The sequence below is a fragment of the Colobus angolensis genome, unplaced genomic scaffold (genome assembly GCF_000951035.1).
Source record: "Colobus angolensis palliatus isolate OR3802 unplaced genomic scaffold, Cang.pa_1.0 Scaffold46, whole genome shotgun sequence".
NCBI classification, from domain to species: Eukaryota; Metazoa; Chordata; class Mammalia; order Primates; family Cercopithecidae; genus Colobus; species Colobus angolensis.
This window is the reverse complement of record NW_012118043.1, coordinates 2,800,157-2,815,133: the sequence shown is the minus strand read 5'-3', so window position 1 is coordinate 2,815,133 and position 14,977 is coordinate 2,800,157. Positions and strand designations below refer to the sequence as shown.

Here is a 14,977-nt window from a genome sequence, read left to right as displayed (position 1 = left end):
TCAAAAAAAAAAAAAAGAGTGTGAGGATCAGGAAAATGTGATGACATACCACCAATGTTCTTTCTGTGTAATTCAGGTGACTTCTCTTCTTCTTCAGCTACATACCCTAAAGACCAACCCAGGAAAGCAAAAAATTGGTAACATCTGAAGTTAAGACTTTTTTGAACTTTTTCCCAAGTTCCTAGCAAGACATTTTTTCTCCTCATAACTAACTTGTGTTAAAGATTTTCTTGATTATCCAAAAGCTGTATTTTTATACATTAAGGTCCAAAGCTTGAAGATCAAAGGGAGGAGAAAGGACAGAGCTCTTTCAGGGGCTGGAGGAACAGCCCATGAAAGAGCTCCCTGAAAGTCTTAGGGAGGGCAATATAACAAAATACCATACACTGGGTGGCTTCAACAAAAGAAATTTATTTCTCACTGTTCTAGAGGCTGGGACTTCCAAGATCAAGGTGACAAGAGATTTGGTGTCTGGTGAGGGGGTGCTTCCTGATGCATAGTCATCTTTGCTATGTGTCCTCATGTGACTTTTCCATGTGTGCTCATGGAAAGCTGTCTCTTCCTCCTCCTCCTCCTCCCCCAGTCCCTCCTCTCCCTCCCCTTCCTCCTCCTCCTCCTCCATCATGAGGGCCTCAGCCTTATGATCTAATATAAACCTAATTACCTCCTAAAGACCCCACCTCCAAGTATTATCACACCGGGGCTAGAACCATAACTTATGAATTTGAGGGGAATGCAAACATTCAGCTCATGGTAAGAAGGCTCTGGAAAGTTTGGGTCATTGTGAAAAGTTCCCTTGTTTCCCTGTAAGAAGCCTGGGAAAACGGCAAGCCTCTCATTCCTGCTTCCAACCCAGCCTGGGAAAGGCAAAATAGCCATGGGTGGGGAGCCTAGGTACAGGTAGATGAGAACACGCTCAAAGGGTCTGATCACTCCAGTAGCCTGTGGAGAAGCTGCCAAGAATTCCTGGACCCTTGGGGAAGAGATCCTGAGGAGACTGGAGCTCAAATGAGAATGCTTGAGGGTCTTGACAACTGGGAGCAGTAGCAAGATCCATGGACATTCTGACCTTGAGACTTACAGGCTGTGGAGAAGATGCTTGGACTTTCTAAGTCTCCATTTTCTTATCTATACTTACCTCACAGAGCTGGCATGAAAATTACATGAGCTAGGACAACTCAAGGTGTTAGAACAATGCTCTTGTACATAGCACATGCTCAATGAAAGCTAGTTGTTATAAACATCAATTGCAAATACTGCCCCAAACACCAAGTGAGATGAGGTTCACTCCCATGGTTCACAGAGCAGGACCCAAGTGAGCAAAAGGCCAAGAGACACTGTAGCTGATGTGGCAAGTGGCAAAATGAAGTGACATAGGAAACCAGGGCCAGCAAAGACCAAATGGCACGTCTCTGGAGTCAACTTGTAAATGCTGTTCACCTGATTTATGTCAATCAGAGAAAGACGAGATGGAAAAACCAAAAGTAACACAGAGGAATTACCCCAAACATACTATTTTAAGCTAGAGACTCCTTTAGTTGACAACTCAAGCATTTTCTGTCAAGTGGCATGAGAAAAGGTAGTGTGAAATGTGACCCATGATGGTAAATAAAGAAAGTTCCTTTTTACACACATCTGCGCCATAGAAATAAACTTAAATCTTGCTAAATGGATATCTGGCCTTGCTTTGTAAGGCAATGAATTGAATTTTACGCATGTTTGATTCCTGTTCACCCATCTGTTGGTCCACATCTGTCAGCGGAAGTGCTAATGACCATGAGCATTCATTGAGCGGAAGTTTCCCTGTGAACAACGAGTTTTAAGACAAATTATATATACTTTTCTGATTCTAAAGACAATAAAATGTGATATTTAAATAAAATATAAAGATGAAAATTTAAATAACCACTTATCCTAGAATTTTATCCTAGAATTTTAACCCAAATTAACATTGTAAAGATTTACTGTTTTTATTTATGCATACATTTTATATATTATAATCGTATGATATCTAAGATATTGCTTTTTCCTTTTCTACTTAGCATTGTATCATGAACATTTTTCTAGGAGCAGTTAAAGTGAAAATTGGTTTGAACTCATTGTTTTAATTTTTAATTTTTTAAATTGACATACAACAATGATACATATTTACAGGGTACATAGTGATGCTTCAATACATATAATGTACAGTGAATAGATCAGGGTGAGCATATTCATCATCTCAAACATTTATCATTTCTTTGTCTTGGAAGCATTCAGTATCCTCTATCTATGTAAAACTATATAATATTGTTAAATATAGTCAACTGATAGTTGTATAGAACAGCAGAACTTACTCTTCCTACCCAGCTGTAATTTGATAACCATTAACAAATCTCTTCCTATCCTCCCCCTTCTCCTTCCCATTGTCAGCCTTTAGTATTCTCTGTTCTACTATTATTGTTATTATTATTTTTTTGAGACAGAGTCTCGCTCTATCGCCCAGGCTGGAGTGCAGTGGCAGGATCTCGGCTCACTGCAAACTCCAACTCCCAGGTTCACGCCATTCTCCTGCCTCAGCCTTCCAAGTAGCTGAAACTATAGGCATCCACCACCACGTCCGGCTAATTGTTTGCATTTTTAGTAGAGACGGGGTTTCACCATGTTAGCCAGGATGGTCTCCATCTCCTGACCTTGTGATCTGTCCTCCTCAGCCTCCCAAAGTGCTGGGATTACAGGCATGAGTCCTCTGTTCTACTCTTTACTGGAACTGTATATTAAGTGGAATAAGCCAGGAAAAGAAAGGTAAACACAACATGTTCTCATCTGAATGTGGAAGATAAAAAAGTGGATCACATGGAAATCATTTTAATGCCTGTTTAATATTCCATTATGTGAGTAAATCAAAATGTATTAAACTTTTCCTCTATTAAAATGTAAAATTTGAACTCCTGACCTCATGATCCACCCGTGTGGGGCAATCCCAGCTATTCAGGAGGCTGAGGCAGAGAATTGCTTGAACCCAAGAGGCAGAGGTTGCAGTGAGCCAAGATCACGCTACTGTACTCCAGCCTGGGTGACAGAGTGAGACTCCATCTCATAAAAAGAAAAAAAGTAAAATTTATTACACTATTTCCCTAAGTGTTAGACATTTAGATTTTTTCAGTTTTTTATTATGATTAATAATGCTGTAATAAACACCTTTTAGCTATATCAATTGACAGGTCATATTCTGGATTTCTAGAATTGAAAGTACTAGGTTTTAAAAAGATATGAACTTCATATATTCTACACTCTTAATTTCAAATCATTTCCCAAAAATGTTGACAAAATTTATACTTCTTCAAGAGTATGAGAACGTCCTTATCAACTAGCCAGTGATGAATATTATCCTTTCTTTAAAAAAAAAAACAACAAAAAAAACAACTCTCGGCCTGGCACGATGGCTTACGACTGTAATCCCAGCACTTTGGGAGGCTGACACGGTCAGATCACCTGAGGTCAGGAGTTCAAGACCAGCCTGACCAATATGGTGAAACCCCGTCTCTACTAAAAATACAAAAATTAGCCTGGCATGGTGGCAGGCGCCTGTAGTCCCAGCTACTTGGGAGGCTGAGGCAGGAGAATTGCTTGAACCCAGGAGGCAGAGTTTGCAGTGAGCAACAGAGTGAGACTCTATCTCATAAAAAACAAAAACAAACAAAAAAAACCAGTCGTCCATCCACTAATTCATTCATTCAACAAAAACAACACATGCCTACTCTGTGCTAGGCACTGTTCTAAGTGTGGGTTTATAACCAACAACAGAGCCCCTGCCTTCACAAATGAACAGGATACAAATAAAGGCAGAAATACCACTGGCAACAGATGGGATGGGGCTTTCTGTGCCTGGGTGTGTAGGGACTTCAATTTTACTCTAAATGTAATGAAAATCCATAAAGAAAGCCTAAATAGAGCAATGGCATGATGTTGTTGAATTTTTAAAGGATCATTCTAACTGTTGGGTGGTGAGTAGAACATAGGAAGGCAAAAGAGGTGTCCATTATTCTAAATCCCTATGCTTCCAGGACAGAAAATTGGTAAGTGTGGCTTGGACAGGAAGGGTGAAGGGCAGACAGTGAGATGTGGATTCTAGATTATTATTTGTGAAAGTATTTTTAAATATAATTATGTTTATTAGCCTCTTATTTTGTTGGAAGTATTTTTCTAGTCTTTTTACTTCTATATTTGCATATGATTTTTGACATGCAGAAATTTAACTTTTCTACAATATATATCAAATCTATTATTTTCATGCTTCATAATCCTCTTTTGCCTAGAAATTTTCTTTGTTGTGGTTTTATGAAACATGATATCAAAACTCCAATACTTTCCATCACAGTGTTTTCCGAGGCCTGAAAAAGCTGTGATTTTTTTTTAAAGGTGGCAAGTACTCCCACATCCAAAGAGGGGTGCCTCTGCAGCACCAGAGAAGGGGTGACAGATACCTCCATGTAGCACGTAGAAAAAGGCGTAAAAATATTGACTACAAAAAAGCCAAGGGACAGTGGGTTTCTCTGAAGAGAGTTGTGGTGGTGGGGCCCCACACTACACTGAAGGGAGGATTTGGGGCTCTTCACTCTGGGAGCATGGTGTGTGTTTTCATGGGCTACTGTGTACCATGTCTGACTCAAGCCACCCCTCAGTAGTCTGTGGGGACACAGTGGCTGAAGTGACCCATGGCAGCAGAGAGCTGCAATCAGGAAGTGCCAGTGGGTCAGAGTGCTTATTTCCAGGGGCCAGATATGGACAGGAAGAGTGGTGAGGAGGTCAGACTTGTGTTGTTTAAAAGGGACCTTCTATGGTGACCAGCCATCCTGGTTTGCCCAGGACTCTCCCAGTTTTAATCTGAAAGGCTCACATCCTGGGAAACTCCTCAGTCTCAGACAAACCAGGTGGTTCGCCGTCCTATACCTTGTGGGAGAAGCTGAGCAAAAAGAGGCAGGGCAACCCTTATGAGAAAAAGGCTGAGGCAAGAGGCAAGAACTAGCCAATGGAGAAGCTCTGCCCCTCAAGGTATCTGCAATGGAAGGGGCCCAGTAGGGAAATCTTAGGGTACCCCCCACCCCCATGAATGCCTGCATAATAAGGAGCCAGCTTTAAACATCTGTGAGAGCCAGGGAGCCAAAGCCAAGATACATCAGTGCCTGTCAGTTACATCTTTCTGACCCTTACCACTCCTACTTTTATGACTAAATATTTTTATTATCTAGAAATGGTTGGCTAAATGTTGGGACCTACCTTCCAGGACAGTACCCAAGTACACAAAAGAAAGGAGCCAACATGGCAGGTTTGCAGAGATGGCCATGAGAAAGCATGGAAAGGACTGACGCCCCTGCCTCTTTTGATGCTACAGTCACAATATGATGCAGGGAATGTGAGGGCCTCACTAGATTCTTCCCCAGGAGCCAGTTTTCATGGGTTCATTTGCCAAGTTTTAACCCTTCTTTTCTAAGTGTGCATATTAAGTTCTGTTTAGGGCTACCTTTCATTCTCTGTTGATTCCTCTGGAAAGATTCCATTTTCGTTACTGGAGTTTTGTACTGTATGGTTACATGTTTACTCTTCAAGATACCCTTTAGAAAAATTTCAAAAATTCTCAAGGCTCAGTCCATTAGGGTTTCAATTGAGATAATATTAAAACACATTAATCTGAAGAGGCTTAATGTTTTAAAAAGTCTTTCCAGACTGTCTGGGTTGGATAGCTTTGCCACTTGCAAGCTATGTGGCCACAGGCAAGATATGTAACTTTAAGGCTCAGTTTCCTCATTTATAAAATGAGGTGAATAGTCATAATTATTTCAGAGGGTTGTGATGAGGATAAAAATAAGTTAATAAATGTAAAACACTTGGAGAGTGTCTAGCATGTCATAAATGCTATGCATTTGTTTTTATTATTACCCAGGGACATGTTCTATATTTATGTATGGTTGATTTATACAGGATCAATTTATCTCAGGCAGAACTATGCTTCTCAGATTTTCCTCCTCTATATGGTTCTGGTTAGGGTTGGCCACAAGAGAAATTTATGCAAGATTAGGAGGGTGGAAATGAAGCAGTGGCTGGATTCACAGCTACTCTAGTTCATGCAGAATCTCCACCTTCAGCTTCTCCAAAGCTAGGTTGGGTTCATGTGGTGCATTCCCCATGGTGAAGGGTGCCAGTTTAGCCTGCATCTCATCCATGTCATTGAGGCTGGAGGTGATGAAAGATGCAGGTTCCATTTTGTCCCTATTCTCCCCAAATTAAGACCATCTTTCTTTTCAGTGTGCAAGCTCCACTGACATGACACCAGCACCAGATGCAGAAACAACAAGCATTGACTTCTCTACTGGTTTCCACAATTGGATAAATCTCTTACTCTACAGCACTCAATGGTTCTTCACTGACAGAACCCTGACTGATATTATATGTCTCTCCATTTATTCCATTTTAAAAATACTTCTTAGTAAGATGTTACAGTTTTTATCATGTATGTTCTGTACATTTCTTGATAGGATAATTGGCTATTTTACGTCTTTTGTGACTTTGGAAATTGTATCCTTTGTTTTCTTTATCAGGTCTTCTAATAGGTAAACTTAGAAAAATTATTTACTTTGAAATATTTTATCTTGTATATGACCACTGTAGCAAACTCTCTTATCAATTCTAGAAGTTTTTCAGGTGCTCTTTACATCAATTAGGAAAGGGAAAAGTACTGGAAGTGCAATGCTGCAGCCCTTCCCTTTACTTAGGCATGTCTCAGCCTGCCCCGTAACAAGCTATTTTTGTTCCCCTTCCATTCTTCCTCCCTTTTCACCCTGGCAGCTCTGGATACCAGGAAGTGTTTCTCTCTTCCTGGTTATTCAGCAAAAACTTCAAGCTTTTCTCAGTTGTCCTTGGAAAGATGATGTTTGTGAAACTCATCCATACTAATCTACTGCTGAGAAATAAAAAGAAAATAACTGTTCTCCCGACTCCCAATTTCTCCCAAGCCTTCGGGATGGGTTATCCAGCTCAGCCCACATGATAAGTAAAGCTCTTAATGTTTCATCTCAACCAGTGATGATCAGATCATATTACAGACTGGAAATGTAAATGACCCAGAATCTGAATGAACTCGCCTCTGGTGAAATTTCAGCCCTGCAGAAAATTGGGTCTGGCTTCACTCTGAAAATCTAGCACAGAGCCAACAGAAGCTAAGAAAACTGAAAGAGAGGGCCAAGATTAAGTAAGCAAATCATAAACACTTAGAAAAGGAATAATTTTCCCCAGTCCCTGAGACTATTAAAAGTTCACTTCTTAATGACCAGAACATAACACCATTACTCACATATAAAGGACTACTTTTCATCCACAGTTCTTAGCTGAATCACTGGTATTTAACACGCAACACAAATCATACTTTAAAATGCTGGAAGTAAGAAAAAGAAAAATACATTGTTTTGCTTAATGAAAATACTGTGCCTGCTCTAAAATAGACAGAAGAAAAAAAGCTTTACATTCACTGGGATCTTGGACCAAATCTGATATTGTATGGGCTATAGGCTAAGAATGTTTTTATATCTCTCAATCTTTGAAAAAAATCAAATGAAAAATAGTATTTTGTGACTTATGAAAATTAAGTGAAATTCAAATTTTAGTGTCCATAAAGAAACTTTTATTAGAACACAGTTACCTTTTTTATTTCTACTGTCTATGTCTGGTTTCACATCACCAGCTGAGTAATTGCAACAGAGAGCATCCTAAAATACTTAATCATCAGCTGGGCATGCTGCTGCACACCTGCAGTCCCAGCTACTTAAGAGGCTGAGGCAGGAGAATCACTTGAGCCCAGGAGTTGGAGTCCAGCATGGGAAACATAGCAAGTCCTTGTCTCTAAGATAAAAAAAATAAATAAAATACTACCTGGACCTTTGCAAAAAACAGTTTGCTAACCTCTGGGTAAATCAGAGTGTTCCAACCTTGGTACTATCAATATTTTGGACCACTCTCTACTCCTCCCATTATAAAACAGGTCTCCAGACACCGCCGAATATCTCCTGGGGAGCACAAGTCCTCCTAATTGAGGCTATGAGGACAATTCAGGTTGCTACAGGGTAAGAAATAAGAGGGAAAATGAAGAGGGGAGAGGAGGGAGGGGAGGGGAGGAAAAGGAGTATATGGGCCCTGGGCCTTATTTCTTTAGGTTCCAGATAGCTCTGCGCTGAAAGAGGATTCACCCTGGGAAGAAGCTTTTTTCCTCAGTATTTTATCTGGGTTAATCTGTTGAAACTTTCCTGGCCTCAGCCTTCCTGACTTTATGCTTGCTTTGATCCTGAAGACCAGCTTCCTAGCTGTCTCTAGGATTTCCAGCTCGAGTTTAGTCTGGGATGCGGATATGTCTGGCATTTCTGGAAGTTGTAGGTGGGCTCAGTAGCAGCATGTTGGTCTGAGGTTCCTGAGGGAGAACTTATTCTGAGAGAAATAGGTGCCAAACCCCAGAGCTCAGCCCAGGAACATCTGAAAGGAGAGAAGGCTATGAGTACAGTGAGCTGTCTGCCATGTACATTTGTCTCTAGACCCAGTCCCAGTGAGACTGGGACTCATGCCACTAAAATAAACCTGGAAGAGCTATTGCTCTAAAACACCATAAGACAGCAAGCATTTTTTCTATTTAAAAAAATGTTAAACATTGAAAAGTGTTTAATTTTCTGTTTTGATTTCCAGAAAGTTAAAGATACAACTCTCATACAAATATAGTGAGCAGGTGTCAAATATTTATCTGATTTAGTGATGAAGGAAGCCACAGAATGAGAAGCTCACTCAAAGCAGAATATGAAAACCTAATACAGTTGATCCTTATTGTTTATAGATTTTGTGCTTCAGAGGATACTCCATGTTTGTATCTTCTTGCTAAAATGTATTTGTAAACCCAAAATCAAGACTCACAGCACATGCAGAGTTCCTGCAGACCTGTATATGTCATGTGCAGCACAGCAAAATGTTTGGGTCACCCAACACACAAGTTCCTAGCTGGATGAATAAGATAATGAGCATTGACTCTATATACATTCAGAGAAAACAAGAATGATGGAATAAAATTGCACAGCTAGATTTTTTTTAAAGTTGGTCAATGATTATTAGGACAATAAAACTTCTGTACTAGACTGAACTTATTAGCTGCTTGTCAATCTTCTCTAAATTTGTATCCCTAAATTTGCAGAGTCTAAGGTGTAATCAATGTAAAGTCAAACAAAGTTAAAATCACGTAGAGCATCAGATGACTCTTAATCAGGCTTAGTAGACAATGTTGTAGTACAGGCCTTCTCAACTTTGGTAGTATTGACATTTGGGGCCAGTAACTGTTGTGGGGGGCTGTCCTGTATGTTGTGTGATATTCTGTAGCAACCCTGGCCTCTACCCACTAGGTGTCAGTAGCACCTCCTCTCCCAATTGTAACAATTAAACGTGTCTCCAAATATAGCCAATGACCTCTGCAAGACAAAATTGTCCCTGTTTAAGAACCACTAGTTTAGAGTGATTTTAAAAGAAGTTTTTGATGATTTTTCTTGATTTACTCAGATCCGTTCTGGCTGCTATAACAAAATACCATAAACAAGATAACATATAAAAAACAAAATTTATTTCTCACAGTTCTGGAAGCTGGGAAGTCTGAAATCAAGGTGTCAGCAGATTTGGCATCACTGAGGGCTCATTTCCTGATTCATAGATGGCACCTTCTAACTGTGTCCTCACATGGAAGAAACATCACGGCAGCTTTTTGGAGTCCCTTTTATATAGAATGCAGCACTAATCCCATTCTACAGAACATCATCCTCATCATCGATCACTTCCGAGAGGCCCCAACTTGTAATAGCATCACATTGGTGATGAGTTTTCAACATATGAATTTGGTGAGGGGGACACAAACATTCAAATGATAGCACTCTGAAAAAAGGAAAAGAAAGGTATCCTTTTCCCACATTTACAAGCATATAGGTTTGAAATCTTCTGCACATGTATCATAATTTGTAGTTATATATATGTGTGTATATATATATATATCTGTGTGTGTGTGTATATGTGTGTGTATGTATATGTGTGTGTTTATATACATATATATACATATATACTTCACTTGTTTATTTTATGTCTTGCCCACAATGGGAGAACAAAGCACAGTGCCAGGAACACAGAAGGCATTCAATAATCACTTCCAGTAGAAAGTCATAAAGCTTGACAGTTTCAGGATCGCAGCCTAGGGTGAAGTGTGGGGACTGGGGAGGGGAGCTGCCTGAGGACAGACTGTCCTGCTGAAGCTTATTGCTGCCCGCAGGTGACATCTCCCTGTAATCTGCCAGAAGGACTGAGGGGCTGCAATTTATAAGGGATGAGACCCTGAATGAGAAGGAGAGGAGAGATCCAGTTGGAAACCTGTCTCTATTTGTACGCATGGGCTGCTAAGGCCTGGGGAATTAGGTGATACTGACATCAGGCAGTGAGGAATTGTCCCAAGGGTGGCTCAGTGAAGATAGCCTGGCCATTAAGGAACTAGGAGGTGGAGGCAGAGCAGGCACAACTCCTGACTCCTCCACCCATTAGCTGAACCTCTCTGAGCCTCAGTTTCTCTACCTATAAAATGGGGATAACAATAGGATGACCCTCATAGCACTACTGGGGTGATTAAATGAGAAATATATGTACAACTTCTAGCACAGTGTCTAAGAACACCCTACATTTTAACCAAAAAGGCAGAATCTGAAACCACAGTGAACAGAGGCTGACTGTTCAGCCGACTTGGAAGTCCCTCTAGTACATTGTATTCTTTTTCTGCTGCTAAGCGTTTGGGGATCCAGTGATACATTTACAGCAGCAAAATCTGCTACTTTAGGCCGGGGGCGGTGGCTCACGCCTGTAATCCCAGCATTTCGGGAGGTTGAGGCGGGCGGATCACGAGGTCAGGAGATGGAGACCATCCTGGCGAACACGGTGAAACCCCGTCTCTCCTAAAAATACAAAAAAATCAGCCGGGCATGGTGACGGGCGCCTGTAGTCCCAGCTTCTAGGGAGGCTGAGGCAGGAGAATGGCGTGAACTCGGGAGGCGGCAGAGCTTGCAGTGAGCGGAGATCGCGCCACTGCATTCCAGCCTGGGCCACAGAGCGAGACTTCGTCTCAAAAAAAAAAAAAAAAAAAAAAAAAAAAAAAAAAAAAATGCTACTTTCACTAGTTTATTTTGAAATGTGAAGAAATACCAGTACCCAGTATACAGTTATATTCAGAAGTTTGTTTATTTTAATAGTTACTAAAAATGTACTGAACCCAATCTATGAAAGTAGATAAACAATAATACAATGTTGCCTTTTTGAAGAGGTCCTACATATTGTATTTCTTTTATATCGTACCTAATACAGCCATACAATGTGTGTCCTAAAAGAGTTCATATATGTGCAGAAACTGAGGAGTTGTGGTCTCCACATAGGTAACATAAAGCTTAGCCCAAGACTAATCTTACCTGGTCCTATATCAAATAGTCATGTGGTCTGTATACAGCAGGATATAAATTAATGATCCAATGTGAAAACTGTACTTTTATAATGGAGACATCTTCCACTTTCATTCGCAGTGGTAGTCCTACTGTCAATACCCGATAAGAATTTAAATCAACTTTTTCCATTGCCATCTCCTCTAAATATAATGACCATCTCTTTCCCTGTTTCTGTGAAAAATGACCAGAAAGTAACTCAGAAAACACACTTGGCTACACTTAGAGTTTCAGTCAACAAAGAGCCAACCAAAGTCCAAATAAAGTGTAATTTTGAAAGGCACAGGCAAAAGCATTATATGCCACACTCCAGATATTTTGGAGATTTCCCTGATACATGCTTTCCAAAAAACACTTCATTTGCGTATGTGCATGGAAACTGGAAGTATTTTTTTGTTTATAATGTTTGGATAGAAAATATTTCTGATTTAGAACATTTGTTTTGAAAAATATTTTAATACATCCTTTTGTTTGGGAGATTTAGGGAACAGTAATAATTTTTGCAAAAAGTTTCTGTCTGTTGTTTAAATGTCAAAGTGTCTGTAGAAGTGCTAATGCAGCAGAGTGTAGTCCTGAGATTCAGAGCAAATAGAGCTCTGCTGAAGCAGAGTGCAGACCATCTCCCTGGTAACCTCAGGACATCTGTGCATTCTGGGTTCAGGTGGGAAGAGGCTCAGGGTCATGAGCACAACTTCTGGAAAAAGTTCCTTCTGCCCCAGTGTTCTTCCAGATCTAAATCATGTGGGCTACCAAAGTGACCTTTGGAGGTACTTTAAAATAATTTACAAGTATACAGAAGGGTTAATGCCCTAAGAAATTCCTGGCTAGCAATGTGTGAAGCACATAGAAAGTTTACCCTACAGACTCAGGTGTGCAAGAATGTCATGTTTATTTAAAGCAAATTCAATTGTAGTTTATGTCTTGATTTGTCAGAGTTGTTGGGAAATTCAATCTCAGGATTATTAGGCCTTCCTATCAGGTCCGGGGTGGTTCAGGCAATCTTATAGAGAGAAGAACGGTTCAAAGGTGTAAGAAGCATTCAGGAGTTTGATCACTCTGTGTTACTTACATGCATTAGCAAAAGCTATATGGTCGCTGAAAGTCAGGGGTGCTGCTCCTGCTTGGGCCAAGGTATGAGATTCTGATGATATTTATTTTCTGGTATCTCCCAGGATACTCAAGAGGCCTCAGGTCCTCATAGATGTCTGCCCCTTTCTCCTCTGGTGAGACTGTTTTGCTTTCTTATGCTGCTTCTGAAGTACCCTCAGAACACTCTTGCCCTGATGAGCCTTTATCACAGTGGTTCTAAGAGTGATCCGGAGCCCAGCAGCAGCAGCTCCTGGGAGCTTTTTAGAAATGTAAATTATCAGGCCCTACCCCTGACTGACTAAATCAGAATCTCTAAGGGCCCAGAAATAAGTGTTTTAACAAACCCTGTAGGTGATTCTCATGCAAAGCTAAATTTTGAGAAAAACTGACCTATCACAATCCTGTCAATTAACTCGGAGTTTTGAAGATGAAAGTATTAGGCAACTTCTGTTTTCAGCCTTCAATATAGCACTCTCAGCTCTACTCAAGGCAAGAGAAAGGAGAGGCCTGGCCGTATTCAGAAAATAGACACTAAATATAAAACATAAGCATGCTTCATTCTTTCTAACTTTTCTGTAACAGGAAAACAAAAACACAAATTAATATCTCAATACATGTTTTAATAAATTATCCTACCACATAAGGGTTAACTTTACCAATAACAGGTTTCTGAAATAGCAAGTTCCAAACACGAGATGTGGTAGCAGTGTACTGGCTTGGAATTAGGGGTTAGAATGAGATCAGGAAAGCAGGATAAAAGGTGAAAGAAAGGTGCTGCATCAAGTATAGGGAAGAAAGATGAGGTTTCTCTGGACCAGTGTGAACTCTTAGAGGAGCTGGTCATCCTAACTTTTGTCTCCAAAAGTGAGGTCTCAGAATGGTTTTCAAGTGGTGATTGTAAAAATGTGCTGACCTACTCTGTTGAACCAACACAAGTGTGAAGCATAAGGAGCCCTGATTGCCCTGAGAGGCTGTGACAGAGCACCAGCTGTCTATGGGTTTTCACTATTTTCTTTTCTCCAATAGAGTACAGTTGTACCTGGTCATGTGGCCACTTAGCTAGAGACTAACATTTCCTAGGCCCCTTTGCATCTAGATGTAACAAGTGGAGTGTGAACAGAAGTCATGTGTATGTCACTTTCAGGCCTGCACCTTAAAACATGGCACGTGCAACCTGCTTTGCACTTTTCCTCCCATGAGGCGGAACAGTGAGGTGCTTGTGACCCACCTTTGACCATATAAATGAGGGCCTCAACCTAGAGTTGAAGCAGGAGAAACGGAACCTGGGTCTCTGAATGGCATGTGAGGCAGAGGAGCCCACCTACCTGTCCTGGACCATTAGGTGAGAGATATAATCTTCCTTAATCTACTGATCTGTTGAGTTCTTTGTTGTAGTAACATGTTTTCATGTAACCAATACAAAAATCAAGGGCCCATGTAGGGAATCAAAACCACGCTTACAATTCGCTGAAGGCCAAATAGCACCAAATCCACACAGCACCTGGCACTCAGGAGGTGCTCCATAAATATTAAATAGTTACTAAACAAATGAGTATGGCACCACTAGGAACTGTTGAGGCAAGAGATACCCCATTGTTCCATAAAAAAATCTGCCTGAAACTACATCTAAGTAGTGTGCTACAGTTTACCATGAGAAGAGCAAGCAGCTCACTAATAGTAACAGTGGGTTAAAATCAAATGGGAATTTTTGTGTGTACAATGTAGAAATGATTGTTAATTACAGAGAAGTCATTTTAGTGTTTTGTGGATGGTAATCACAGTCACCATCATTTTCTAAAACAAAAGACTTACACATGCACAGACATATGCAGACAGGTAAATTCTTTTTAACAAATTTGATGAGACATCATGATTGCTATGTTGCACATAGTCCATAAGAAACTGAAAACCCATTGCTACAATATGCAGAATGAATACAAAGTAGCTTTTTACTTAATCTGTAAAAGGCATTTTTTTTCAACATATGGCATGACTCCAACTCCATTTGCTGAACATTTTTGAGGGCCTACTATGTGAGAGGTATTGTATTAAATACAATGAGGAATTGAAAGATACCAACAAAAAATATGAATAAAGATTTAGGAGGGAGAGGGTGTTACAAAACACAGATGTTTAGATTTCCAAGAAATGGCTATTAATTGTATTTGTACAGTCCTGGCTCTTTTGAAACTCTCTGTGGTGTCTCTGTTTAATGCCTATTGCATATGTCGTTCTGAGGTTTAAATGAAATAACATACATAAAGCACACGGTACACTGAGTAACTCCCAGCAAATGCTAGTTTCTTTGTTCATACCCTGTAATGAACAAAACAACAAAACACATTTTTCCCAGTGTTTTAAAATTT

General features: G+C 40.2%; 1 pseudogene; it reads right to left on the bottom strand.

Annotated features, from left to right (window-relative positions):
- Nucleotides 1-11,660, bottom strand: part of LOC105523391 — a 34,024-nt pseudogene extending 22,364 nt beyond the window's left edge.
- Between the last annotated feature and the right edge of the window lie 3,317 nt (nucleotides 11,661-14,977).